At 39.4% G+C, this 25,736-nt stretch overlaps 1 protein-coding gene across 11 annotated transcripts in view; it reads left to right on the top strand.

Annotated features, from left to right (window-relative positions):
• The window catches only part of PPP4R4 (protein phosphatase 4 regulatory subunit 4), a 101,301-nt gene that overhangs the window by 12,986 nt on the left and 62,579 nt on the right, over positions 1-25,736 (top strand). For 2 of the 11 annotated variants that reach the window (XM_055418448.2, XM_055418444.2), the window contains exon 1: positions 2,387-2,486. The exons of 8 other annotated variants lie outside the window; for them this stretch is intronic. The gene's annotated coding sequence lies outside the window, so the exon portion shown is untranslated. Of the gene's footprint in view, positions 1-2,386; positions 2,487-25,736 lie in introns of those variants that run through there. One more of the 11 variants, XM_055418447.2, reaches the window with a different exon arrangement.

The raw sequence follows: 25,736 nt of genomic DNA, 5'->3' as shown, positions 1-25,736 counted from the left end.
CTTCAACCATATAGTTTGATGCATTTATATACACACACACGTGTGTGTGTGTGTGTGTGTGTGTGTGTGTGTGTGTGTGTGTGTGTGTGTGTGTGTATGGGCTTCCCTTGTGGCTCAGCTGGCAAGAATCTGCCTGCAATGCGGGAGACCTGGGTTCAATCCCTGGGTTGGGAAGATCCCCTGGAGAAGGAAAGGCTACCCACTCCAGTATTCTGACCTGGAGAATTCTATGGACTGTATAGTCCATGGGGTTGCAAAGAGCTGGACACAACTGAGCGACTTTCACTTCATATATATATATACACCCATAAAAGCATCATCACCATTAAGATGATGAACACAGCTGTCATTGCTCAGTGTAGTTTTGTGCTCCTTTGTAATGTTCTTCCCCTCCCTTCTGATTCCTCCCCCCCACCCACTCCAGGCAACCACTGATCTGCCTTCTGACACTACAGATACGTTTTTAATTTATAGGATTTTATAGAAATGAATCATAGTAGCTACTTTTTCATCTGGCTTCTTTTACTCAACATAGTTTTCTCAAGTTCATTCATGCTGCTGCATGTATCATTGGGTCATTCGTTTTTATTATTGATAATTCCATTTTAAAGATATAATCCGTTTTGTTTATGCATTCATCAGTCGATGGACATTTGGATCATTTCTAGTTTGGGGGTATTACAAACTAAGTGGCTGTAAACATTCATTTACAGATCTTTGGGTGGCCATGTGCTTTCTTTCCTGTGGTGAACAGCTGGAGAGTGGAATGGCTGGGTCATATGTGTATGCTTCCATTTTTAAGAAACTGCTGAACTGTTTCCAAGTGATTGTACACTTTTACCTTTCTTCCAGTAGTGTTTGAGAGTTTGGACTGCTCAATATGTATACTTACTGACACTTGGTATGAGCAGTCTTTTTGGTTTTAGGCATTCTGGTGGTATTACCAGTGGTATAGAGTAGTGGTATTCATTATATTTATAATTTGGATTTCCCAAATGATCAGTGGACATTGAGGATCTTTACATGTATTTATGAGTCAGACACGTATATCTTGTTTGGTAAAGGTATATTTAAGTCTTTTGCCTATTTGTTGGATATGAGTGCATGCCAGTTTGCTTCAGTCATGTCCAAATCTTTGTGACCGTATGGATGGTAGTCCACCAGGCTCCTCTGTCCATGAGAGCCTCCAGGCCAGAACACTGGAGTGGGTTGTCATGCCCTTCTGCAGGGGATCTTCCCGACCCAGGGATCGAACTTGTGTCTCTTAGTTTCCTACATTGGTAGGTGGGTTCTTTACCACCAGTGCCACCTGGGAACTCCCTTTAGTTGGGTATGTGCTTTGCAAATATTTTCTGCCAGTCTGTGGCTTACTTTTTAATTTTTCTAAGTGTACCTATCTTTTAGACAGCAAAGTTTCTTTGCTTTTCTGTGGTCTAATTTAGTGATTTTTTTCATTATAGTTAGTGCTTTTTGTGTTATATTTAGGAAATCTTTGCCAAATCTGGGTCATTAAATTTTTTCCTATGCTTTCTTTCAGAAATTTTGTGGTTTTAGCTCTTGATTTTAAGTCTACGATTCACTTCCACTTCAGTTTTGTTTGTGGTATAAGATAAGTGTTGAGGTTGATTTTTTTCCCCCACGTAGCTATAGCACATGGTAGAAAAGGGGCCAGAATCAGGGGACCTGGTGTCTCTGCAGTCACATTCAGGTCACGTAAGTTCCTTAAACACCGTTTCCTCTTTACTCCAGGTGATATGATGAGTTGTTGTTGTTCAGTCTCTAAGTCGTGTCCAGCTCTTTGCCACCCCGTGAACTGCATCATGCTAGGCTTCCCTGTCCTCACTGTCTCTCTGAGTTTCCTCCAAAGGGTCCATCTTGCTTCAGCAGGTGTCTTCAGTTCTAAGAAGATAAGGAAACGATGTTGAACCTCCGTTATTTGCTCCACTAGGCGGTGCTAAGGGATCTTCACCTTGGATAGGTGAACAGTTTCAGAGCTCTTTTTAAAAGGTCATTTTTGAAGAAGAAATTCATAATTCAGGAAAGTGCCTATGTTTCATTAAGGAGTAGATATAGTAGTATTATAATGAATCTGAAAATACCATTTTTTACCAAAAACTATCAGAGTAGAACAATATTTTCTTTAAAGAGTTCTGTAGATTTGGTTTGAATATGTTTTGGGCAGAATGAGAGTTATATGGCTAGCATAAAAATATTTACATATTCAGGTGAGCAATAAGGCTGAGGAGTCTGATGGGTTTAGAATAGTCATGAAAATTCTCTTGGTTACAAGCTTCCAAGCTGCATTTGCTTGGACATACTTTTCATAATAAACATATGAACTATATTTCCTTGCGTAATGGACATTCTTGAAGGGCGAAAGGACTCACAAAAGTGCAGCCTGGGAATGTCCAGCCTGGGAGAAGGCATCTCCCCTTGTAGCTCTGATGATAGTGGGGATGGAGAGAGACAATTTACACCTATGGTTGGTATGTATGCATATCTCGCATAATTTTCCAGTTGTTTGTGGGATTTTTACAGATATCTTCCTCTTTCTAGTCTAATTCTGTAATGGTCACAGACAGCACTTTGCTTGATGTCATTTCTTTTAAATATACTGAAGTTTGTTTTTTGACCAGAGCATGGGTCAGTCTTGGTAATTATTCCATGTGTGTGAATATGTGTTCTCCTGTTGTTGGGTGTACTATTCTATCAATGTCAGTTGGTCAAGTTGGTTGATATTTTTCAGATCTTCTATATCTCTAAGAATATTTTCTATTTGTTCTACTAACTAAAAGAGTAGAATATTGAAGTCTCTAACAGTTGTCTACTCCTTTCACAGATGTCATTTTTACCAGTAGTTCGTGTATTTTGATTTTTGTAATTAGTGTATATACCGTTAAGGTTGTTATGTTTTTCATTGAAGTAATCTCATAGCTATGTAATGTTTGTCTCTATTCCTGGATATATTCCTTGTTTGAAGTCTACTTTATCTGATATTAATATACTCTTTCCAGCTTTCTTTTGGTTAATGTTTACACAGTATATCTTTTTCTACCCTTTTACTTTTTTAAAAAAAGGTTTTTAAATTTTGGAATTATTTTAGATTTCCAGAGAAGTTACAAAGATAGTTACTGTATGCCTTTTACCAGGTTTCCCTAAAACTAACATCTTTACATAGCTATGGTATATTTGTCAAAACTGAGAAATTAACGTTGGTACAACACTGTTTACTAAGTGCTAGACTTTGTTTGGATTTCACCAGTTTTTTCACTAATGTCCTTTTTTCCGGTTTCAGGATCCAGCCCAGGATATTGCGTTTAGTTGTCATAGCTCCTTAGTCTTCTCTTGGCTGTTACATATTCTTAGTCTTTTCCTTGCTTTTCGTGATCTTGATAGTTTTAAAGAGTACTAGTCAGGTATGTTGTAGAATGCCCCTCAACTTGTGTTTGTCTGATGTTTTTCTCATTGTTAGATTGGAGTTATAGACTTTTCAGAAAGAGTATCATAGAGGCATAGACATGCCTCTCTCATCCTGTCATTTCAGAGGTACATGACATCAGTATGACTTATCACTGGTGATGTTAATCCTGATCACTTGGGTTAAAGTTGTATCTGCCAGATTCCTCCACTGTTTCAGTGGTGAGAGAGGACCTTTCAGCCTTGCTCCTGATCTTAGGGTGAAAAGATTCAGTCTCTCATCATTAGGTAGGATGTTGGCTGTAAGTCTCTAATACCTGTGTGCCCTGTTGTGTCCGACTCTTTGTGATACTATAGACTGCAGCCTGCCAGGCTCCTCTTTCCATGGGATTTTTCAGGCAGAAATACTGGAGTGGGTTGCCATTTGCTCCTCCAAGGGATCTTCCTGACTCAGATATTGAACCCATGTCTCCTACATCTCTTGCTTGGCAGGCAGATTCTTTACCACTGAGCAACCTGGAAAGCCTCTAATAGATATCATTAAGTTAAGGAAGTTTTTTCTACTCCTTCCTAATTTGCTGAGAGTTTTCATCGTGAATGGGTATTAAATCTTGTTGAATTTTTTTTTTTCTGAATCTATTGATAATATACATGACTTTTCTTCTTGAGTCCTTTAATATGGTGAATTACACTGATCAGTTTTCAAATGATGAACCAGCCTTGCATTCTTGGAATGAAATCTACTTGGTAAATTTTTCTTTTTATGTTCGTAGGCTCTATTTGCTACAATGTTTTTGAGGATTTTAACATCTGTTTTAATGAGAGATAACTGGTTTGCACTTTTCTTATAATATCTTTGCCTAGTTTTTGGTTTTAGGGGAATGCTCATGAAATCACTTGGGAGGTGGTTTTCTATTTTTCTGGAAGAAGTTATCTAGAATTGGTATTATTTCTTCCTTAAATGTTAGGTAGAATTCACCCATTAAACCATCTGGGCCTGGAATTTTATTTTTGAAAGGTTTTAAACTAAAAATTCTATTTGTTTAGTAGATATACGGCCGTTGGGCTCATTTATTTCTTCTTGAGTGAGTTTTGATAGTTTTGGATACTTAACTATTTCATCTGCATTGAATTTATGGGCATCAAATTATGCTATGCTAATATTCCCTTTTAATGTTTGTGGTCCAGTAGTGATGTCCTACCTATCTTTTATTCTTGATCTTGCTAATTTGTGTTTTCTTGCTTTTTTTCTTGTTTAACATGGCTAGGAGTTTACCAGGTTTTTTTTTTTTTTTTTTATGTGGATCTTTTCAAAGAACCAGCTTTTGGTTTCATCATCATTATTATTAATGTTTTCCTGTTTTCAGTTTCATTGATTTTATTCTGTTTATTATTTCCTTCATTCTCCTTGCTTTGCAGTTAATTTTCTCTTCTTTCTCTAGTTTCTTAAAGGGAAGCTCAGATTATTGATTTTTAGAATGTTCTTCTACTCTAATGTGTGCATTTTTAATGCTGTAAATTTCCCTTTAGCTGCATCCTACAAATTTTGATATGTTGTATCTTCATTATCATTTAGTTGAAAAAAATTTTAATTTATCTCAAGATTTCTTCTTTGACTCATGAAACTCTTGAGTCATTTAGAAGTGCATAATTTCATTTCCAAATGTTTGGAGATTTTCTGCATACTTTTTTGTTAGTGATTTCTAATTTAGTTCCATTATGGTTTGAGCATGTACTTGGCCTGACTTCTGTGACCTCTGCTTTTTCCCCATTACAGCTCTGACTTCATTTCTTACTATTCTCTTCTTCACTTGCTCTGTATGCCAGCCATCCTTGCTGTTCATTAAATATACCAAGTACACATTACTTCAGCGCTTTTGCACTTGCTGTTCCTTCTGCTTTAATGTTTTCTCAGATATCTGCATCGCTAGCTCTATCATTTCCGTCAGATCTTTCCTGATTTGGGTTGCCTACTTATCTCAGATAAGTGGCACCAGCATCAATACTTACTGTCGCAGGTTTAAAAATCCAGGAATATCCCTGTTCCTCATCTCTGCTATTTAAGCTGATTAAATCTTTCATTTACTAAATAGGAACATTCACACAGCTTATTGTAGTTTACTGATAGACACATTAGTAAGAAAACATTTGTTTAGTCAAAATGGTTTTCAAATATTGGATTAGCAGAAACTTGCTGGAAGGTCAAAAATCCCAGCATTTTACTCATTTCCTTTGGTATACAGGTGGGTAAGTAGACGTGGCTTCCTTTTTTTTTTTCCTTCAAGAAAAATATTTCTTCATGTTCTAGAATGACATATTTTGTTGGTTAGCTCTATATGTAAATATGGGCTTACCTGGTGGCTCAGATGGTAGAGAATCTGCCTGCAATGTGGGAGACCTGGGTTTGATCCCTGGGTTGGGAAGGTTCTCCTGGAGGAGGGCTTGGCAACCCACTCCAGTATTCTTGGCTGGAGAATCCCCATGGACAGAGGAGCCTGGCGGGCTACAGTCCATAGGATCACAAAGAGTCGAACATGACTGAAGTGACTCAGCACAGCACATACATATATATAAAATCAGGCTTCCTAGGTGGCATCATGATAAAGAACTTGCCTGTGAACGCAGGAGACGTGGGTTCCATCTCTGGGTTGGGAAGATCCCCTGGAGAAGGAAAGTATTCTTGCCTGAAAATATCCTGTAGAGAGAGGAGCCTGGCGGGCTATAGTTTGTGGGGTTGCAAAAGAGTCGGACATGACTTAGCCACTCAATAGCGATGTATATTAGTCTCTAGACTAATTTTGTATTTCTTTTTATTCAGCAGTGAAAGCTGTGTACAGCAACTTGAGTTTTTCTTTTAATCCCTGTTGCTAAGAAACAGAGCACAGCCACTAACCAGCTGTGTGACCTTAGGAGCATCATTTAACACCTCTGAATTGTGAAGTGAGGGAGCTGAACTAGTCATGCTGCTGAGACTCTTTCTTGCTCTGTGACTCTGTAAACTTAACTGTGCTTACCCTGGTTATCAGCTTTCCTCACGTGGTTAATCAGAGAAGGCAATGGCACCCCACTCCAGTACTCTTGCCTGGAAAATCCCATGGATGGAGGAGCCTGGTGGGCTGCAGTCCATGGGGTCGCGAAGAGTCGGACATGACTGAGTGACTTCACTTTCACTTTTCACTTTCATGCATTGGAGAAGGAAATGGCAACCCACTCCAGTACTCTTGCCTGGAGAATCCCAGGGACGGGGGAGCCTGGTGGGCTGCTGTCTGTGGGGTCGCACAGAGTCGGACATGACTGAAGCGGCAGCAGCAGCATGTGGTTAGTCCATCTATTTCTCTGCTCTTTCAAAAGAAGAAAATATACGTGTGAAATTAAGTAGTTATGAAGGAATCCATGAGCGACCTTAGTTTCGTTGTTTTATTTAAATTAGATTCTTGCTTTGTAGAGGTAGTATCCTGACTGTGGCAGTGACTCTTTGGTTAACTGTGAACACTAACTAGCTGGCTAACCTTGTGGTGCTGGCGAAGACTCTTGAGAGTCCCTTGGGCTGCACGGAGATCAAGCCAGTCAATCCTAAAGGAAATCAACCCTGAATATTCATTGGAATAACTGATGCTGAAGCTGAAGCTCCAATACATTGGCTACCTGATGAGAAGAGACTATTCATTGGGAAAGATCCTGATGCTGGGAAAGATCGAGGGCAAGAGGAGAAGCGGGCAGCAGAGGATGAGGTGGGTGGATGGCATCGCTGACCCAGTGGACATCAAATGAGCAGACTCTGGAAAGATAGCAAAGGACAGGGGAGCCAGACGTGCTGCAGTCCGTGGGGTCACAGAGGCAGATGTCACTTGGTGACTAAACAGCATCAAACCTTGAACTACTTCCATAGTCTCTGTGGATGATGGTTTATTCATTGTCGCAGTGTGAGGGATTGAATTAATATGTATGGGCCCTTTTCAGCACCAATCCATCATATCCTATCATTAACGTCACGGAAAAGGATTCACTGTTTTACACAGCTTTTACAGATTGATTTTGGGTTGACCAATGAGCTTTTACATTTTACAGTGGTTTGTATTTCTCCTGATGTGGTGCCCAATTTACAGTAGCATCAGTCAGACAAGCAGACAGAGTCTATGTATATTGTGTTAGGGACTCTCCTTCTACTGAGTCTGGAAGTGTCATATTCTCCGCTTCCAGACTTTGTATCTCTCTGGCAGAATTTCCAAGCCAGTGGCTATAGCTTGGGCTTTTCTCCCTGACTTTGGGCCAGTATGTTTGCCAGGTGCCAGCACCACCACCATGTCTCTACCAGAATGCCTTGCCGGCTTTTCAAACTCAACGTGCCCAAAACAGAATTCTTTGCTGTTTATCTAAATATGCCTGTACTTGTCGCTGGAGCCTGACCATCCTTTTAAATTGTGCTGGAGGGAGACCTGGGAATAATTTTATACTCTTCCTTTTTCTCTCAGTCATTAGTTTTGTATTAAGTCCTATTGATTTTATTTCTGCAAGAAGGCACTCCTTCCTTGCCACTCTAATTCAGATACACAGAATCAGAGTGCTTTGTTTTTATTGTTTTCTATTTCCAGAGCACAGTGACTGGCAAATACTGAGAGTTCAGTAAGCCTTTGTGAAATGATTGAATAAATCCAATCAGCCTGGGACCTTGGAACACACTGTTCCTTCTACTCTCTCACTTGTCGCTGATTCCTGCTCGTCCTTCAGGGCTTGACTTTTCAGGGAAGGCCTCCTTGACCTCCATGCCAGAAGTGTTCTTGTTAGTACTGTGGCCTGTTCCTTAATGGGTCTTTGCATACTTAGCATGATTTCATTGATTTTTTTTTTTTAACCTGTTCTCCTCTGACTGTGAAGCTGTTACAGGGCAGGGTTTGTGTCTGTCTGTCTATCACCATGTTCCTGCCAGGGTTCACCTTGGAGTCCAATATGTCATAAGCACTCAGTTCTGTATTTGTTGTCTGATACTTTCTCTGGCTAGATGTAAGACATCATTAGATTGTGCTGGAGACTCCAGAATGAGTGCCTGGTCCCCAGCAGCTCTTGAATAAACACTTACTGAATTATTGAACGTATCAGCCCACCCGTCTTCTATAGGTTAAGTAATCGGGTCTACTCCCTTCCCTACGATAGCTATTTATCATCCTTTCTGCAGGTGTCAGAGATTTGGCCTTATTTTCTCTATCTCTCTGTCTTTAAAAATAGCTGTCAGTTACTATTCTGTTTCTCTCCTGGGTTCTTAGCTTCCTGGATTGGCTGATATGTAAACCTAGTTCTCTTAGCTAGTCCCTTTCCATTGCTATGTCATATATCTCTATATTTTTAAAAAGTGTTTTAAAATGGATTTTTTTACTACCATCTGTTAATGGGTACATTAAGAAGAATAAAGGGAGATATTACAATGTTTCCAGGAATCTTCCAAGTTTGTAAAGAAAGTTATTCTTGAACTCATGTTTTATGTACCTTTCAGTATTCCTGTTATAGCTCAATATTTAGGGCAGATGTTGGTAATCTTCCCTTTTACTCTTTGCAAAACACTGTAGAACAGTGATTTTCAAAAAAATCTTTTTTACCATGATTCACAAGTAAGGAATACATTTAAAAATTGTGACCTAGTATATACATATATGTGTCTGTGTGTGGGAATTAGTATATATAATTGAAACTAAATTTTAACAATTATTATCCTTCTATGTATATTAAATTAAAAACATATCAAAGTTAACATGCAATATTACCCTGTTAATACTGAAATATGGAAAAAAACCCAAATAAAGAATAAATAAACAAAAATAAGGAAAAATTTATTAATGCAGCAGGTGTGTTTGCTCCTTGATAAGTTTATTCTACCCTAGAACAAGTGAGGAAAATGCTCATCTTGTATGCTGTTGTGAGACTTGATGTGGTCTGTAAGGGAGAGAGGAAAGGTTAGAGTAATTCTAAGACATGTCTACGGAGAAGCAGAGGGCAGTTTATACCTCTGTGGTTAAAAAGTGGGAGGGGAGTCGTGAGCTCAGGTTTTCATATGTGAAATTGAAGAGCCATTCAAGAAATGCTCTCTTTATAAGTTGTGGTACTGCTGTAGTCAGAAGATTGTCTCCTTTTCACAATGTGTGATACTTTCTGCTTACTATGTAGACATGGCTTTGGGATAGTAAAAGATAGATAGTGGAAATTATCAGTAAAAGAATTTATTATACTGTGAATATTGCTAAATAATTTGTGTGCACATTTTTCTCTTGAAAAAAAAAAAATATGAGTTTGCCCAAGTTCATGTTCATTGGACTGCAAGGAGATCAAACCAGTCCATCCTAAAGGAAATCAATCCTGAATATTCATTAGAAGGACTGATGCCAAAGCTCCAATACTATGGCCACCTGACGAGAAAAACCTACTCATTAGAAAAGACCCAGATGTGAGAAAGATTGGAGGCAGGAGGAGAAGGGGACTATAGAGGACGAGACGGTTGGAGGGCATCACTGACTCAATGGGCATGAGTTTGAGCAAGCTCCAGGATATGGTGAAGGACAGGGAAGCCTGGAGTGCTACAGTGCACGGAGTTGCAAAGAGTTGGACACAACTGAGAGACTGAACAACAAATGTTCATAGCATCAGTGATGCCGTCCAGCCACCTCATCCTCTGATGCTCTCTTCTCCTTCTGCTCTCAATCTTTCCCAGCATCTGGGACTTTTCCATTGAGTCATCTATTTGCATCAGATGACCAGAATATTAGAGCTTCAGCATCAGTCCTTCCAGTGAATATTCGGGGCTTATCTTCCTTAAGATTGACTGGTTTGATTTCCTTGCTGTCCAAGGAACTTTCAGGAGGCTTCTCTAGCACCACAGTTCTAAGGCATCAGTTCTCTGACGTTCTGCCTTCTTTATGGTCCAGCTCTTATAACCGTACGTGACCACTGGGAAGACTATAACCTTCACTATACCAGCCTTTGTCGGCAGAGTAATGTCTCCGCTTTTCAACACACTGTCTAGGTTTGTCATCACTTTCCTGCCAAGAAGCAATTGTCTTTGCTATCATGGCTGCAGTCACCATCCGCAGTGATTTGGAGCCCAAGAAGAGGAAATCTGCCACTGCTTCTACCTTTACCCCTTCTGTTTGCCATGCTGTAACGGGGCCGGATTATGATCTTAGTTTTTTTAATATCTAGTCTTAAGCCGCTCTTTTACTCTCCTCCTTCACCTTCATCAAGAGGCTCTTTAGTGATTATTTAGTGATAATATCACTAAATAGTTTGCACATTTTTCTCTTGCAGAATTATCAACTTGATGACATTTTTAGGCTGCCAGTCCAACCACTTATACTGGATGAAATGATGATTATAAGTGGTATAATAGCTCGAGAGTATGGTGGAAGTCTTTCTCTAATCTTTAGTAGGATGACTTTGGGGAAGTCACATTTTTTTTTTCCCCTTAGGACTCGGTTTCCTCAACTTTCAAGTAAAAAGGGAACCTTCTTTCACTGTTGGTGGGAATGTAAATTGTTATAAATACTATGGAAAACAGTATGCAGTTTCCTTAAAAAACTAAAAATCTACTGTAAGACCCAGAAATCCAACTGCTGGGCATTTACCCCCGAGGAAATCATATTCAGAAAGACACATGCACCCCAGTAGTCATTGCAGCATTATTTACAGTAGCCAGGAGATGAAAGCAACCTGGATGCCCACTGACAGGTGAAGGAATGTAGATGTGGTACATATATTTAATATACAAAGGAGTATTACTCAGTCGTGGGAAAGAATGACACTGGGTGATTTGTAGTGATGTTTATGAACCTAGAATCTGTCATACAGAGTGAAGTCAGTCAGAAAGAGGAAAACACATATTTTATATTAAGGCATATATATGGAAGCTAGAAAAAATGGTATGGATGGACCTATTTGCAGGGCAGGAACAGAGATGCTGATGGAGAGAAGGACTTGTGGATCTGGTGGGGAAAGGAGAGGGTGGGACAATATGAACAGTGCCATGTACCATGGTACCATGTGTAAAATAGTGGGAAGCTGCTGTACAGCACTGGGAGCTCAGCTCAGTGCTCTGTGATGACCTCGCGGGGTGGGATGAAGGGTGGGAGGGAGGCTTGAGAGGGAGGGAATCTATGTATACATATAGCTGATGCATATGTTGTATGCAGAACTACTACAACATTGTAAAGCAGTTTTACTCCAATAAAAAAATATAGTAATAAATAAATATATTGCATATATATTATCAAGAATAGCATGATAGTATATATAAAGCATCTTGCCTGACACATAGGCCCTCAAACGTTAGTTTTCTTTTGCCTTTCTCTGGTGCTATTAAAAATATAATTCGTTTCTCTGTGATTCTAAGCATGATGACTGTAAACAGAGTTGAATGGTTCTCTAACTTTGCAAGCTTTTTAACCTGATGTTTTGAAGATGTAACATTATTAAGGATTCAGTTTTATAGTACAACATGAAAATACACCACATTTGAAAAATTCTTGATGTCGTGGATTGATACTTGGCATCTTCTGCTTTAGATTCTTGAGTCATCTTTGTCTTCAAAGAAAGTTTTGTCTTTCTTGGGAGTTTAATTCTCTAAGGTAATCATTTAAAAAATTTTGTTCTTTTCATTGAAACAAGCTTTAATTATTTTGGGTAAAGAAATGAATATCGACTGTGTCCAGTTTAGTTTTCTTTGGGAACTCAGAGCATGGCCTGAGTGACATCTGTTTCATTGTTACAAATCCAAACACAGTAGTAGCTGCTTATATATTGTATTTGGGGTTTTGAAATGAGAACTGCAGTGATCCTAATCTAAATGGCAGGCTCTGTACATACAAATCATTTAGGATCCTACACATAGTCAGACAGTTAGCAGAGTTACGGTTCTTAGGTTACTTTCTCCAGTGGAGACTGTGTTATGTGGTCGCCTTTGGATAGCATCTGCTCCCTCCCCCTCTTTGCTTTCCCATTGGTTTAGGATTCGGTAAACAGTGCAGATTGTCCAACTCATTCTTACCGTATGACTGGAATTTTTAGCATGTGAGTCTGTCTTCCTTTTTAGATTTTGAGCTCTCACAAAGTTGAAACAAGGAGTAAGAACAGAGAAAGACAATATTGTCAGTATCTAGATCTGTTCTAACACGCAGCTTATTCTTTGTGGGCAAGGGCATGGGTTTCATGAACTAGCACAGACAAGCCTCATTTTTGGAGACCCAAGATAATGTTTCTGAAAGTGCTTTAGGCAAATATGATATATTAAGATATATCATATTTGTGGTCCTTTTCTTGCTCTCCCACAAATTGGTTATCGTTTTGTTTGCCTCTCACATCATTGAGTACTGGCTTTTTTTTTTTTAAATTGTACGTTTTGTAAAAGTACCATTATTATGCAGTTTTATCTTTCAGTGCTACATAGCTTGTGAGCAGGAATGGGATAGAGAAAAACAGATGGATGAGTTTGGTATTAACTGAGTGCACAGATTGGAAGAGAGGCAGTGTGTGTGGTGATCAGTGCATTGCTTTTGGAGTTGTACAGTCTGGGTAGTGTTGGGCAAGTACTTTCATCATTCTAAGCCCTGATTTCCTCATCTCTGGAACGGAGCTAGGGAAAGGGAAAGTGAAAGTTGCTCGGTCATGTCCGACTCTTTGCGACCCCATGGACTATACTGTCCATGAAATTCTCCAGGTCAGAATACTAGAGTGGGTAGCCATTCCATTCTCCAGGGCATCTTCCCAACCCAGGGATTGAACCCAGGTCTTCCGCATTGCAGGTGGATTCTTTACCAGCTGAACCACCAGGGAAGCCCAAGAATACTGGAGTGGGTAGCCTATCTCTTCGCCAGTGGATCTTCCCGACCCAGCAATCGAACTGGAGTCTCCTGCATTGCAGGCAGATTCTTTACCAGCTGAGCTATGAGGGAAGCCCTCATACTTCTAATAATACATCTCAAGTAAGGTGTTTATTAGCATAATGCACAGCATACAGTATATTAGATACTATTTTTATTGTAATTAGGAGAAGAATTGAAGAAGTAAGTTTATTGGTGAGAGTGCAATTGAAGTAATAGGGAGGATCAGACTGCCAAGGAAGAAAGTGACACTAGGAGGAATATTAGAAACTGGAGAATAAGTAGGAAGTGAAGGGCTTAGAAATGTGATGAGGGTAAAAGATGGATTTAGTAATAGAAAAATAGATGAGAAGTTATGGACAGCAAAGGAGATCACAGAATTTGAGGTTCTGGAGATGGAGCATTTCTGGGTGATGTGGTCCAGCCTTTGACAATGGTTGCTGATGTGGAGACAAATTCACTTTAAATCAACAGGTATTTTTGGAGCCCTTACTTTGTGCTGGTTACTGTGCTAAGCATCGGGGAAAGTAAAATTTGAGCCAGATTCCTCCTTCAGCTGAATGAAGTTGCCCATGACAGTGGCAGGACTGGGATGACAACGAAGACTGAGAAACCTTCTATTTTACCAAAAAATGCTTGAGTGGATTGACTTATTTTTCATTGGTTTAACATATTACTATAAAAGGCTCTCTGAAATAGGTGCATTCCCTCAATGGGAATAAAATAATTAGTAGCATTAATTTAAAAGACAGCTGTCCTAAATTTGTTTATTTCACTAGGTCTTTTTTTCCCCTCCCTATCTTTCCTTTTTAGCCACTAATGTACTGCTTAGATTATTGACCCAGTTCTTTTTAGTTTCAGAGGAGTGGTTTGCAGAGTGAGTGGGATTGTGTCCTTCTTGTTTCCGAGTAGGTATCCTAGAAAAGGAACATGCCACAAAGAATAATACAGTTAGGACAGAAAAGAGGAGCTCATGTTGTAGCCAGGAGGATTGTTCCCTGTGCCTTTCAGTTGGAAGTTGTAGGCTTTGAAGTGTAGGAAGCTTATTTTATAAAAAGACAGTTAGAAGTCTAGTATTGATCAGCATTTATTTTAAAGTTGCATATTCCAAAATCACATAGCGGTAAATTGAATTTTATATTGTTGACCTAAACTTATGCTGGTTATTTCTGGGTTCCTTCCGTTCGGTGATGGTAGCACGCATGCATGCTTAGTTATGTCCGACTCCTTGCGACCCCGTGGACTGTAGCCCGCCAGGCTCCTCTGTCCATGGGATTTCCCAGGCAAGGATACTGGAGTGGGTTGCCATTTCCTCCTGCTGGTGATCTTCCCCACCCAGGGGTCGAACCGATGTCTCTTGCTTTGGCAGGCAGATACTTTACCACTGATCCATCTGGAAATCGTGATGGTAGCATAGATCCATATGTGTTTGATAGAGATTATGATAATTATAATTTAAGTGTCCTTTTTATATTTTTTCATGTTCTATTTATAGTAAGCAGTGTCACCTGCAGGTTATTATGTGCTTTTATAATAGAGTTGTCAAAGTTGAATGGCGATCTGTGTGTTCTTTCTATTACTAGGTAACATGCTCGTTTTCTTGGAAGCCCAAAGAAACTTTAAGTTCTGTAACACATCTCAGTGTTGGTTATGCTGGTTTGATTTTCTCAGGTATGCAGTGTGCTCTTTTGAATCTTTTCCAATAATTTCTTTTATTTTTTTGGTTGTTTCCTTGCTTTGTCTCTTTAGGGACTCCTATTAAAAGTATGTTGGATCTCTTATATGTCAAAAAGTTCGTATGTTGTCATATGTGAAACGAATCAGCAGTTCAGGGTCAATGCATATTACAGGATACTCGGGGCTGGTGTGCGGGGATGACCCAGAGGGAGGTGAGAGGGAGGAGGGAGGTGAGAGGGGGGTTCAGGAAGGGGAACTCATGTACACCTGGGGCGAATTCATGTCAGTGTATGGCAAAACCAACCAATATAATATTGTAAAATTAAAAAAATAAATAAAAAAATAAAATGCAAAAAAAAAAAGTTCGTTTGGATATTCCATATGCTATTATGGAAAAACCAGACTGAACCCAATATATGACTCTCAAGTCTTTTAAATATTTTTTAATTTAAAATTTTTATTCTTTTTTTTAAGAAGTAATTTTTGTATTTCCAACAAATTTGGAAAACTCAGCATTGGCCACAGGACTGGAAAAGGTCAGTTTTCATTGCAGTCCCAAAGAAAGGCCATGTCAAAGAATGTTCAAACTACCGCACGATTGCACTCAGCTCACACGCTAGTAAAGTAATGCTCAAAATTCTCCAAGCCAGGATTCAACAGTACGTAAACCATGAACTTCCAGATGTTTGAGCTGAATTTAGAAAAGGCAGAGGAACCAGAGATCAAATTGCCAGCATCTGATGGATCATAGAAAAAGCAAGAGTTCCAGAAAAACATCTACTTCTGCTTTATTGACTACGCCAAAGCCTTTGACTGTGTGAATCACAACGATCTGTGGAAAATTCTTCAAGAGATGGGAATACCAGACCATCTTTCCTGCCTGCTGAGAAATCTGTATGCAGGTCAAGAAGCAACAGTTATAACTGGACATGAAACTACAGACTGGTCCCAAATTGGCATAGGAGTACATCAAGGCTGTATATTGTCACCCTGCTTATTTTACTTATATGTAGAGTATATCACGGAGAAGGCAATGGCAAGCCACTCCAGTACTATTGCCTAGAAAATCCCATGGGTGGAGGAGCCTGGTAGGCTGCAGTCCGTGGGGTCGCTAAGGGTCGGACACGACTGAGCGACTTCACTTTGACACATTGGAGAAGGAAATGGCAACCCACTCCAGTGTTCTTGCCTGGAGAATCCCAGGGACGGGGGAGCCTGGTGGGCTTCCGTCTATGGGGTCACACAGAGTCGGACACGACTGAAGTGACTTAGCAGCAGCAGAGTATATTATGTGAAATGCTGGGCTGTAATCAAGATTGCAGGGATTAGAAATCTCAATAGCCTCAGATATGCACATGACTCCACCCTTATGGCAGAAAACGAAGAACAACTAAAGAGCCTTTTGAAGAAAGTGAAAGAGGAGAGTGAAAAAGCTGGCTTAAAACTCAGCATTCAAAAAACAAAGATCATGGCATCCAGTCCCATCACTTCATGGCAAATAGATGAGAAAACAATGGAAACAATGACAGACTTTATTTTCTTGGGCTCCCAATCTTTGCACTTGGTGATTGCAGCCATGAAATTAAAAGGCACTTGCACCTTGGAAGAAAAGCTATGACCAACCTAGATAGTATATTAAAAAGCAGAGACATTACTTTGCCAACAAAGGTCTGTCTAGTCAAAGCTGTGGTTTTTCCTGTAGTCATATATGGATGTGAGAGTTGGACTATAAAGAAAGCTGAACACCAAAGAATTGATGCTTTTGAACTGGATGTTGGAGAATACTCTTGAGAGTCCCTTGGACAGCAAGGAGATCCAACCAGTCAATCCTAAAGGAAATTGGTCCTGAATATTCATTGGAAGGACTGATGCTGAAGCTGAAACTTCAGTACTTTGGCCACCTGATGTGAAGAACTGACTCACTGGAAAATGCTCTGGTGCTGGGAAAGACTGAAGGCAAGAGGAGAAGCGGATGACAGAGGATGAGATGGTTGGATGGCATCACCAACTCGATGCACATGAGTTTGAGTAAGCTCTGGGAGTTGATGATGCACAGGGAAGCCTGGCGTGCTGCAGTCCATGGGGTTGAAAGAGTCGGACTGAGCCTCTGAACTGAACTGATCAGTAGTGTATGTGTGTCATCCCAATCTCCCAATTCCTCCTAATGTTTATGATTTTTCTTTTCTAGTATATGGAAATATAGTTGACTTGTGTATTGACCTTGTATCCTGCCACACTGCTAGACTCATTATTAGTTCTACTAGCTATTTTGTACATTACAGTTTCACCTCTTCCTTTCCAATCTGTAAGCTTTTTGTTTTTTTTTATTGCCTATTGTTCTGACTCAAACCTTTAACACAGTGTTGAATTTTAGAAGCAGTAGATTCGAACATTCTTACCTTGTTCATGATTAGTGAGAAAACATTCATTCTTACATTAAGTATGATGTCAGCCATAAGTTTTTCACTGATGCCCTTTATCCAGTTAAAGAAGTTCCCTTCTGTTTCTAATTTGTTGGTCGTTTTTTTTCTTAATTGTAGTATAGTTGCTTTACAATGTTGTGTTAATTTCTGCTGTACAACAAAGTGAATCACTTACACATTCATATATATCCACTCTTTTTTAGATTTCCTTCCTGTTTAGGTCACCACAGATCATTGAGTTCCCTGTGTTATACAGTAGGTTCTAATTAGATATCTGTTTTATCCATGGTAGTATATATCGGAGAGGGCAATGGCAAGCCACTCCAGTACTCTTGCCTGGAAAATCCCATGGATGGAGGAGCCTGGTAGGTTGCAGTCCGTGGGGTCGCTAATGACATGACTGAGCGACTTTACTTTCACTTTTCACTTTCACACATTGGAGAAGGAAATGGCAACCCACTCCAGTGTTCTTGCCTGGAGAAGCCCAGGGAGGGGGGAGCCTGGTGGGCTTCCGTCTATGGGGTCACACGGAGTCGGACACGACTGAAGTGACTTAGCAGCAGCAGCAGATGATAGTTTTAAATCATGAGTGAATGTTGGATTTGTCAGATTTCTACATCTGTTGAGGTGTTCATATGTGTTTTTAAAAAAACATTGTCACATTGATCTTTAAAAAATTTACTTTTTATTTTGAGATAATTATAAATTCAGAGACAGTTGTGAGAAATAATAGAGTTAGCCAGGTCCGCTTCACCCCCATGGCTGTTCTCTTGTTCTTTGCGCATCCCCTGCCTGACCAGTCCCTGCTTCACCTACACCCTGCTTTCACCACTGTGCTTCCGCCTGCTGCAGCCAGCGATTGTTCTAATCCTTAAGCCAGAATGGCTCCATGCCCCAGTTTTATTCAAGGGAGACATCTGCCTTTGTGATGGTGGTTAACTGAGGGGCTGTGAGGGCAGTGCCCCAGCTGCTGTTTTCCCTGGCACCTGAGGAGCCAGCCTGATGTCAGTTCCCCTCTTACTGGCAGCCTCTTTCCGGGAAAAAGCAAAGATTGCTACCATGCCCTGCCTGCCATCTGCTGTAGATGGTGGAGTATTGCTCCAGGACCCTTTGTTTCAGCCGTGAAAGATCCCCTATCCAGTAAATCGCTTATGTCTCTGTCCCTGTCTCTGAGCTGTTTCTTCTGTCTTGAGGCTGGGCAACGTCAAGATTTGTTGGCCTGTGGGGTGCCGCCCAACACTTCTGTGTTAATATTTGGAAAACTGTAGTCTGGTACACAACCAGGATATTGACATCAATACAATCAAGACAGGTAGACTTTCCACCACCCAGAATCCCGCATGTTACCCTTTAGTAGTCATGTCTTTTTCCTCCTGCCTGCCCCCCACCACAAACTCTGGAAATCACCTAATCTTTTCTTCATTTGTATAATTTTGCTGTTTCAAGAGTGTTATATAAATGGAATTATACAGTATGTAACCTTCTGGGGTTGACTAGTGTTTCATTCGCATAATTCTCCAGAAATTCATCAGGTTGTTGCATCTGTCAATATTTTTTGTTCCTTTTTATTTTTGGGTAGCATTGTGTAGGTATGGATAGACTACAGTGTGTTTAACCACTCACTCATTTAAGGATGTATAAGTTGTTGACATTTTTTTGGTTCAAATGGAGCCACTCAAAACATTTATCCACATGTTTTTGTGTGAACACTCCAATACTTTGGCCACTGGAAGACTCTGATGCTGGGAGGGATTGGGGGCGGGAGGAGACAGGGACGACAGAGAATGAGATGGATGTATGGCATCACCAACTCGATGGACATGAGTTTGAGTGAACTCCGGGAGTTGGTGATGGACAGGGAGGCCTGGCGTGCTGTGATTCATGGGGTCGCAAAGAGTCGGACACGACTGAGCGACTGAACTGAACTGAACTGAACTGAAGTTTTCGTTTCTTTGGGATAAATGCTGAAGAGTACAGTTGCTGGTTGCATGTTTCATTTTCTAAGAACCTGCCAATTTTTTTCTAGAGTGGCTATATCAGTTCGTGTTTCCACCATCAATGAATGAGTGATTTAGTGTAGTGATACTTCATTGTGGGTTTACTTTACCTTATAGTTAACAATATTGAACTTTTTCATGTGCTTATTTACAGTCTGTATATCATCTTCATTAAAAAAGTCTCTTCATTCTTTTTGCCCATTGTCTAACTGGATTGTGTGCTTTTTTTTTTTTTTTACTGTTTGAGAGTTTTTTTTAATATTCTAGATATTATTCTTTTGTCAGGCATGTAGTTTACAAATATTTCTACTCCTCTATGGCTTGTCTTTTAACTCTTAAAGTCTTTCACAGCGTAAAAGTTTTTAATTACAATAAAGTCCATTTTGTCAAATTTTCCTTTTATAGATCCTGTTTTTGATGTCAAATTTAAGCGCTCTTTGCCTAATCCTAGATTTAGAGTATTTTCTCCTGGGTTTTTAAAAAGTTCTTATAGTTTTACATTTTATAAATTCATTTTACTGTGAGACTTAGGTCAAGTCATTTTGGTTTTATTTTTATTGTAGGTTTGGGTTTTTTGTTTTGCTTTGTTTTCTGGCGTACGGGTGTCCTCTTGCTGCTCTAGCATGATTAGTTGAAAAGGCTGTCTTTCCTTCTTTCCTTCATTGAATTGCCTTTGCACCTCTGTCAAAAATCAGCTGTGCATGTTTGTGGAGTGTGTATATATGTGGAGGTTGTTTCTGGGTTTTCTCTTCTGTTTCATTGATTTATGTGTCTATTCCCCTGCCAATACCATGCCGTATTGGTTACCGTAGCAATATAATAAGTCTCAAAATTGAGTAGACAGAGTCTTTCCACATTATTCTTTTTCAAAATTGTTTTAGCTATTCTAGTTTTGTTGCCTTTCCGTATACAGTTTAGAAAAATATTGTTTACATCAAAAAATCTTGTTGAGATTTTGATGGTAACTATATTAACCCTATACACCAATTTGGGAGAATTGACATCTTTATTATGCTGAATTTCTCAATCTATGAACATAGATTGTTTTTCTTAATTACTTAGGTCTGCTTTGATTTTTTTAACATTGTGTTTTCAGCATACGAGTCCTGTAATTTTGTTAGTGTTTCATTTTTGAGGGATTGTAAATGGTATTTTGTTTTTAATTTCAGTGTTCATATGTTGAATTTTGTCAAATATTCCTTCTGCTTTGATACTTTTGGTATTTTTCTCTTTAACCTGTTAATATGATGGATTACGCTGATTTTGAATATTGAACTAGCCTTGCATTCTTGCAGTAAATCCCATTTGATCATGGTGTATAATTCTTCTTTTAATGTATTACTATGTTTTATTTTTTAATATTCTGTTAAGGATTTTTGCATCTATATTCATGAGGGATATTGTTCTCTCTGTTTGGGTATTTTAATCTTTCTAGATTTTGTTATCAGTATAGTAAGAGCTTCTTAAAGTGCTTTCAGAAAGTGTTCTTTCCCCTTCTGTTTTCTGGAAGAGAATGTGTTAGAATGGTTAACTCTTAGTTAAATGTTTGGTAGAATTCTCTAGTGAAACAATCTGAACCTTGAGATTTTTTCCAAGAGTTTTAAAATATGAATTCAATTTCCTTAATAGTTGTAGAACTATTCAAATAATGTTTTTTGTATTGGATAAGTTGTGACAGTTTGAGCTTTTTGAGGAATTGGTCTATTTTGTCTAAGGTTTCCGTTTTATGTGTGTGGAATCACTTGTAGCATTCTCATATTACCCTTTTTGATATGTTCAGGGACTATGGCAATATCTCTTGTTTTAATTGTGGCATTGGTAATTTGTGTCTTCTCTCATTTTTACTTTGTCAGTTGTGCTAAAAGTTAATCAGTGTTATTGATACTTTAAAAGAATCAAGTCTTTGTTTCATTTATTTTTTTCTGTTGTTTTCTGTTTTTATTCCTTTGCTTGCATTGTGACTATTTTGTTCTCAAGATGAAAAATTAGATTACTAATTTGAGATTTTTGGCTCTTTTCCTCTTTCCTTTCATAAAGGTATACATTTATTATTATAAATATAATAATTTTATATTTTGTATTTCATTTTCACTCAATTCATTGTATTTTTAAAAATTGTCCTCTGACACAGTTATGTAGAAGTGTGTTGTTTCATTTCCAAGAATTTGGAGAGCTTTCTGTTATGTTTTTATTATTGATTTCTAGTTTGATTTCATTGTGGTCAGAGAGAACTCTTTGTATGAGTTCAGTTTTTAACAGGACTGTTTTATGGCCCAGGATGTGGTTTTTCATGTTGTGTGTTCTTTGAGCACTTGAGAAGAATGTGTATTTTACCGTTGTTGGATGGAGAGTGTTCTATAAAAGTTAATTAGATCTTGTTGGTTGTTGTTGAGTTCTATGTCCTTGATGATTTTCTGTTTAGTTCCATCAGTTGTTGGGAGAGGAGTATGAAAGTCTCCATCTAGCTGTGTATTTGTCTAGACAGCTTCTCTTTTCAGTACTGTAGTTTTTGTTTCAAATTATTTTGTAATCATATTTGATGAATACACATTTAGAATTGCTATGTCTTCTTGGTAGATTTCCTCTTTCATCATTTTATCATCAATGTCCCTATCTATCTCTGGTGATTTTCTTTACAAGGGTGTTGACTTTATCTGACCTTAATCTGGCCACCACTGCTTTACTTTGGTTTATATTTCTGTGTTATAACATTTTCTGTCCTTTACTTTCAACTTGCTGATATTGTTATATTTGAAATTAGTTTCTTATGGCTGCATTTAGTTGAGTCAGGTCCTTTAATCCACTCTGCCAATCCCTGTCTTTTAATTGGTATAGTTAGATCATTTACCTTTAATGTAACTATTTATTTAGGGTCTTAAATCTACCACTTAATTTTTTCCTGCTTTTACTTCCATGAAATATTTTGCCTTCCTATCTATGAGGTATTAGTGATCATATATTTTCCTAATTGCAAAGTAAGTAAATAAAATTTACTGAATGTTCATATTAAATATTTGTGACATCAGTTCATGCAATGAATTATCCATTTATCCATCCTTTTAAGAGACTTTTGCTAAACCTCTACTTTGGGCGAGGCATTGTCAGATGAAACATTACATTTTCAGATATTTCTCTCCTCTTTTAGTTCTTTAGTGGTCTGTTTATTTCTTATGGTGCTGTAGTAAATCATCACAAACTGGATGGCTTAAAACAACAGAAATATATTCTCTCACAGTTCTGGAGGCTGAAAGTAGCAAGTACTTTTTTAGCAACTGCTGCTGCTGCTGCTAAGTCGCTTCATTAGCAACTAGTAGTTGCTAAAAATAGCAACTGAGTCTGAAATCAGTAGCCACTGAGTCAAAATCAAGGTGTCAGAGGGCTCTGGGGAGGAATCCGTTCTTTGTCTATTCCAGCTTCTGGTGGTTGTCAACACTCTCTGGCTTGTGGCAACATCACTCCAGTCTCTGCTTTGTGGTCAGATTGCCTCCTATTTCTGTCTTCTCTGAATGTCTCTTTTAAGGACGCTTGTTATTTGGTTTATAGTCTACTGGATAATCCATGACCAGCTCTTTATCTCAAGATCCCTTTTCAAATTAAGATAACATTCACAGTTTCCAGGATTATGGTGTAGATATATTTTATGGGGGGGGCACTATTCAACCTGGGCTTCCCAGGTGGCTCAGTGGTAAATAATCTGCCTACCAGTTCAAGGCTGTATATTGTCACCCTGCTTATGTAACTTATATGCAGAGTACATCATGAGAAACGCTAGGCTAGAAGAAGCACAAACTGGAACTGAGATTGCCAGGAGAAATATCAATAACCTCAGATATGCAGATGACACTACCCTTATGGCAGAAAGTGAAGAAAAACTAAAGAACCTCTTGATGAAAGTGAAAGGGGGGAGTGAAAAAGTTGGCTTAAAAGAAAACTAAGATCATGGCATCCAGTCCCATCACTTCATGGCAAATAGATGGGGAAACAGTGGAAACAGTAGCTGACTTTATTTTTCTGGGCTCCAAAATCACTGCAGATGGTTACTGCAGCCGTGAAATTAAAAGACGCTTACTCATTGGACTCCAGGAGTTGGTGATGGACAGGGAGGCCTGGCGTGCTGCGGTTCATGGGGTTGCAAAGAGTCGGACATGACTGAGCGATTGAGCTGAACTGAACTGAACTTCTCATTGGAAGGAAAGTTATGACCAACCTAGATAGCATATTAAAAAGCAGAGACATTACTTTGCCAACCAAGGTCCGTCTAGTCAAGGCTATGGTTTTTCCAGTGGTCATGTATGGATGTGAGAGTTGGACTATAAAGAAAGCTGAGTACCGAAGAATTGATGCTTTTGAACTGGTTGTTGGAGAAGACTCTTGAGAATCCCTTGAACTGCAAGGAGATCCAGCCAGTCCATTGTAAAGGAGATCAGTCCTGGGTGTTCATTGGAAGGACTGATGTTGAAGCTGAAACTCCAATACTTTGGCCACCTGATGTGAAGAGCTGGCTCATTGGAAAAGACCCTGATGCTGGGAAAGATTGAGGGCAAGAGGAGAAGGGGACAGCAGAGGATGAGATGGTTGGATAGCATCACCGACTCAATGGACATGAGTTTGGGTAAAACTCCAGGAGTTGATGATGGACAAGGGAGGCCTGGTGTGCTGCGGTTCATGGGGTCGCAAAGAGTTGGACACGACTGAGTGACTGAACTGAACTGAACCAGTTCAAGATACACAGGAGACTAGAGTTTGATCCCTGGGTTGGGAAGATCCTCTGGAGTAGGAAATGGCAACCCATCCCAGTATTCTTGCCTGGGAAATCCCATGGACTGAGGAGCCTGACAGGCTACAGTCTACGGGGTTGCAAAGAGTCAGACATGGCTGAGTGATTGAGCACACACACATATGCACCATTCAACCAGCTGCAAGTAGTACTTTTATATGCAATTTTATTTTCCCTTTTTTGATCTTCTCCTCACCTTGGCATGGTTCTCCTTTTTCCCCTGCTTCTCTTTGCTTCTTGAATTTTGTCTCTTAAAGTATTCACTTAGAGAGTGATGAGAATAGTGGAAAGATTGTACTGATTTATATTTTGCAGCCTACCATACTGCAACAGTGGCTCAGTGGAAAAGCATCTGCCCTCAATGCATGAGACATCGGAGACGCGTATTTGATCCCTAGATTGGGAAGATCCCCTGGAGGAGGAAATGGCAACCCACTCCAGCATTCTTGCCTGAAAAATCCTATGGACAGAGGAGCCGGGCGGGCTACAGTCTTTGGGGTCGCAGAGTCAGACACGACTGAACGACTAAACAGAGATACTGCAACAGGGAAAAGACTTTTTTTTCACAGCAGGGCAGCTTCATTTAGTCAGAATATGCTGCTTATTAGCAGAATTTACAAACCACTGAAGCAAATAAAATAAAACTTGAAAACACTCTTTAAAAAAGCCATATTAAAGTCTTTTTTTGGCTGTGCCACATGGTATATGAGATCTTAGTTCCCCAAACAGAGACTGAGCTCATGACCTCTGCAGTTGAAGCATGGAGTCTTAACCTTTGGACCACCAGGGCAGTCCCGTTGTTAAGGCCTTATATACATCTACTAACAGATAATTCCATTTGGAGAGTTAACTAAAATCATTTTTACTTAAATAAATATTATGGCATCGGTAATTAACATTCAAATTGGTATCAGTTAAGGATAGGTGGAATTTCTTTCTGAGGTGACATCACATTTAATGACATCTGTTATCAATAACCTCAGATATGCAGATGACACCACCCTTATGGCAGAAAGTGAAGAGGAACTCAAAAGCCTCTTGATGAAAGTGAAAGAGGAGAGTGAAAAGGTTGGCTTGAGCCTCAACATTCAGAAAACAGAGATCATGGCATCTGGTCCCATCACTTCATGGGAAATAGATGGGAAAACAGTGGAAACAGTATCAGACTTTATGTTTTTGGGCTCCAAAATCACTGAGGATGCTGATTGCAGCCATGAAATTAAAAGATGCTTACTCCTTAGAAGAAAAGTTATGACCAACCTTGATAATATATTAAAAAGCAGAGACATTACTTTGCCAACCAAGGTCCGTCTAGTCAAGGCTATGGTTTTTCCCGTGGTCATGTATGGATGTGAGAGTTGGACTGTGAAGAAAGCTGATTGCCGAAGAATTGATGCTTTTGAACTGTGGTGCTGGAGAAAACTTTTGAGAGTCCCTTGGACTGCAAGGAGATCCAACCAGTCCATTCTAAAGGAGATCAATCCTGGGTGTTCATTGGAAGGACTGATGCTAAAGCTGAAACGCCAATACTTTGGCCACCTCATGCGACGAGTTGACTCACTGGAGAGGACTCTGATGCTGGGAAGGA

Source organism: Moschus berezovskii, chromosome 21 (genome assembly GCF_049115385.1).
Source record: "Moschus berezovskii isolate FMDL1 chromosome 21, NW_MosBer_1.0, whole genome shotgun sequence".
NCBI classification, from domain to species: Eukaryota; Metazoa; Chordata; class Mammalia; order Artiodactyla; family Moschidae; genus Moschus; species Moschus berezovskii.
This window is presented reverse-complemented; position numbering and strand designations above follow the sequence as displayed.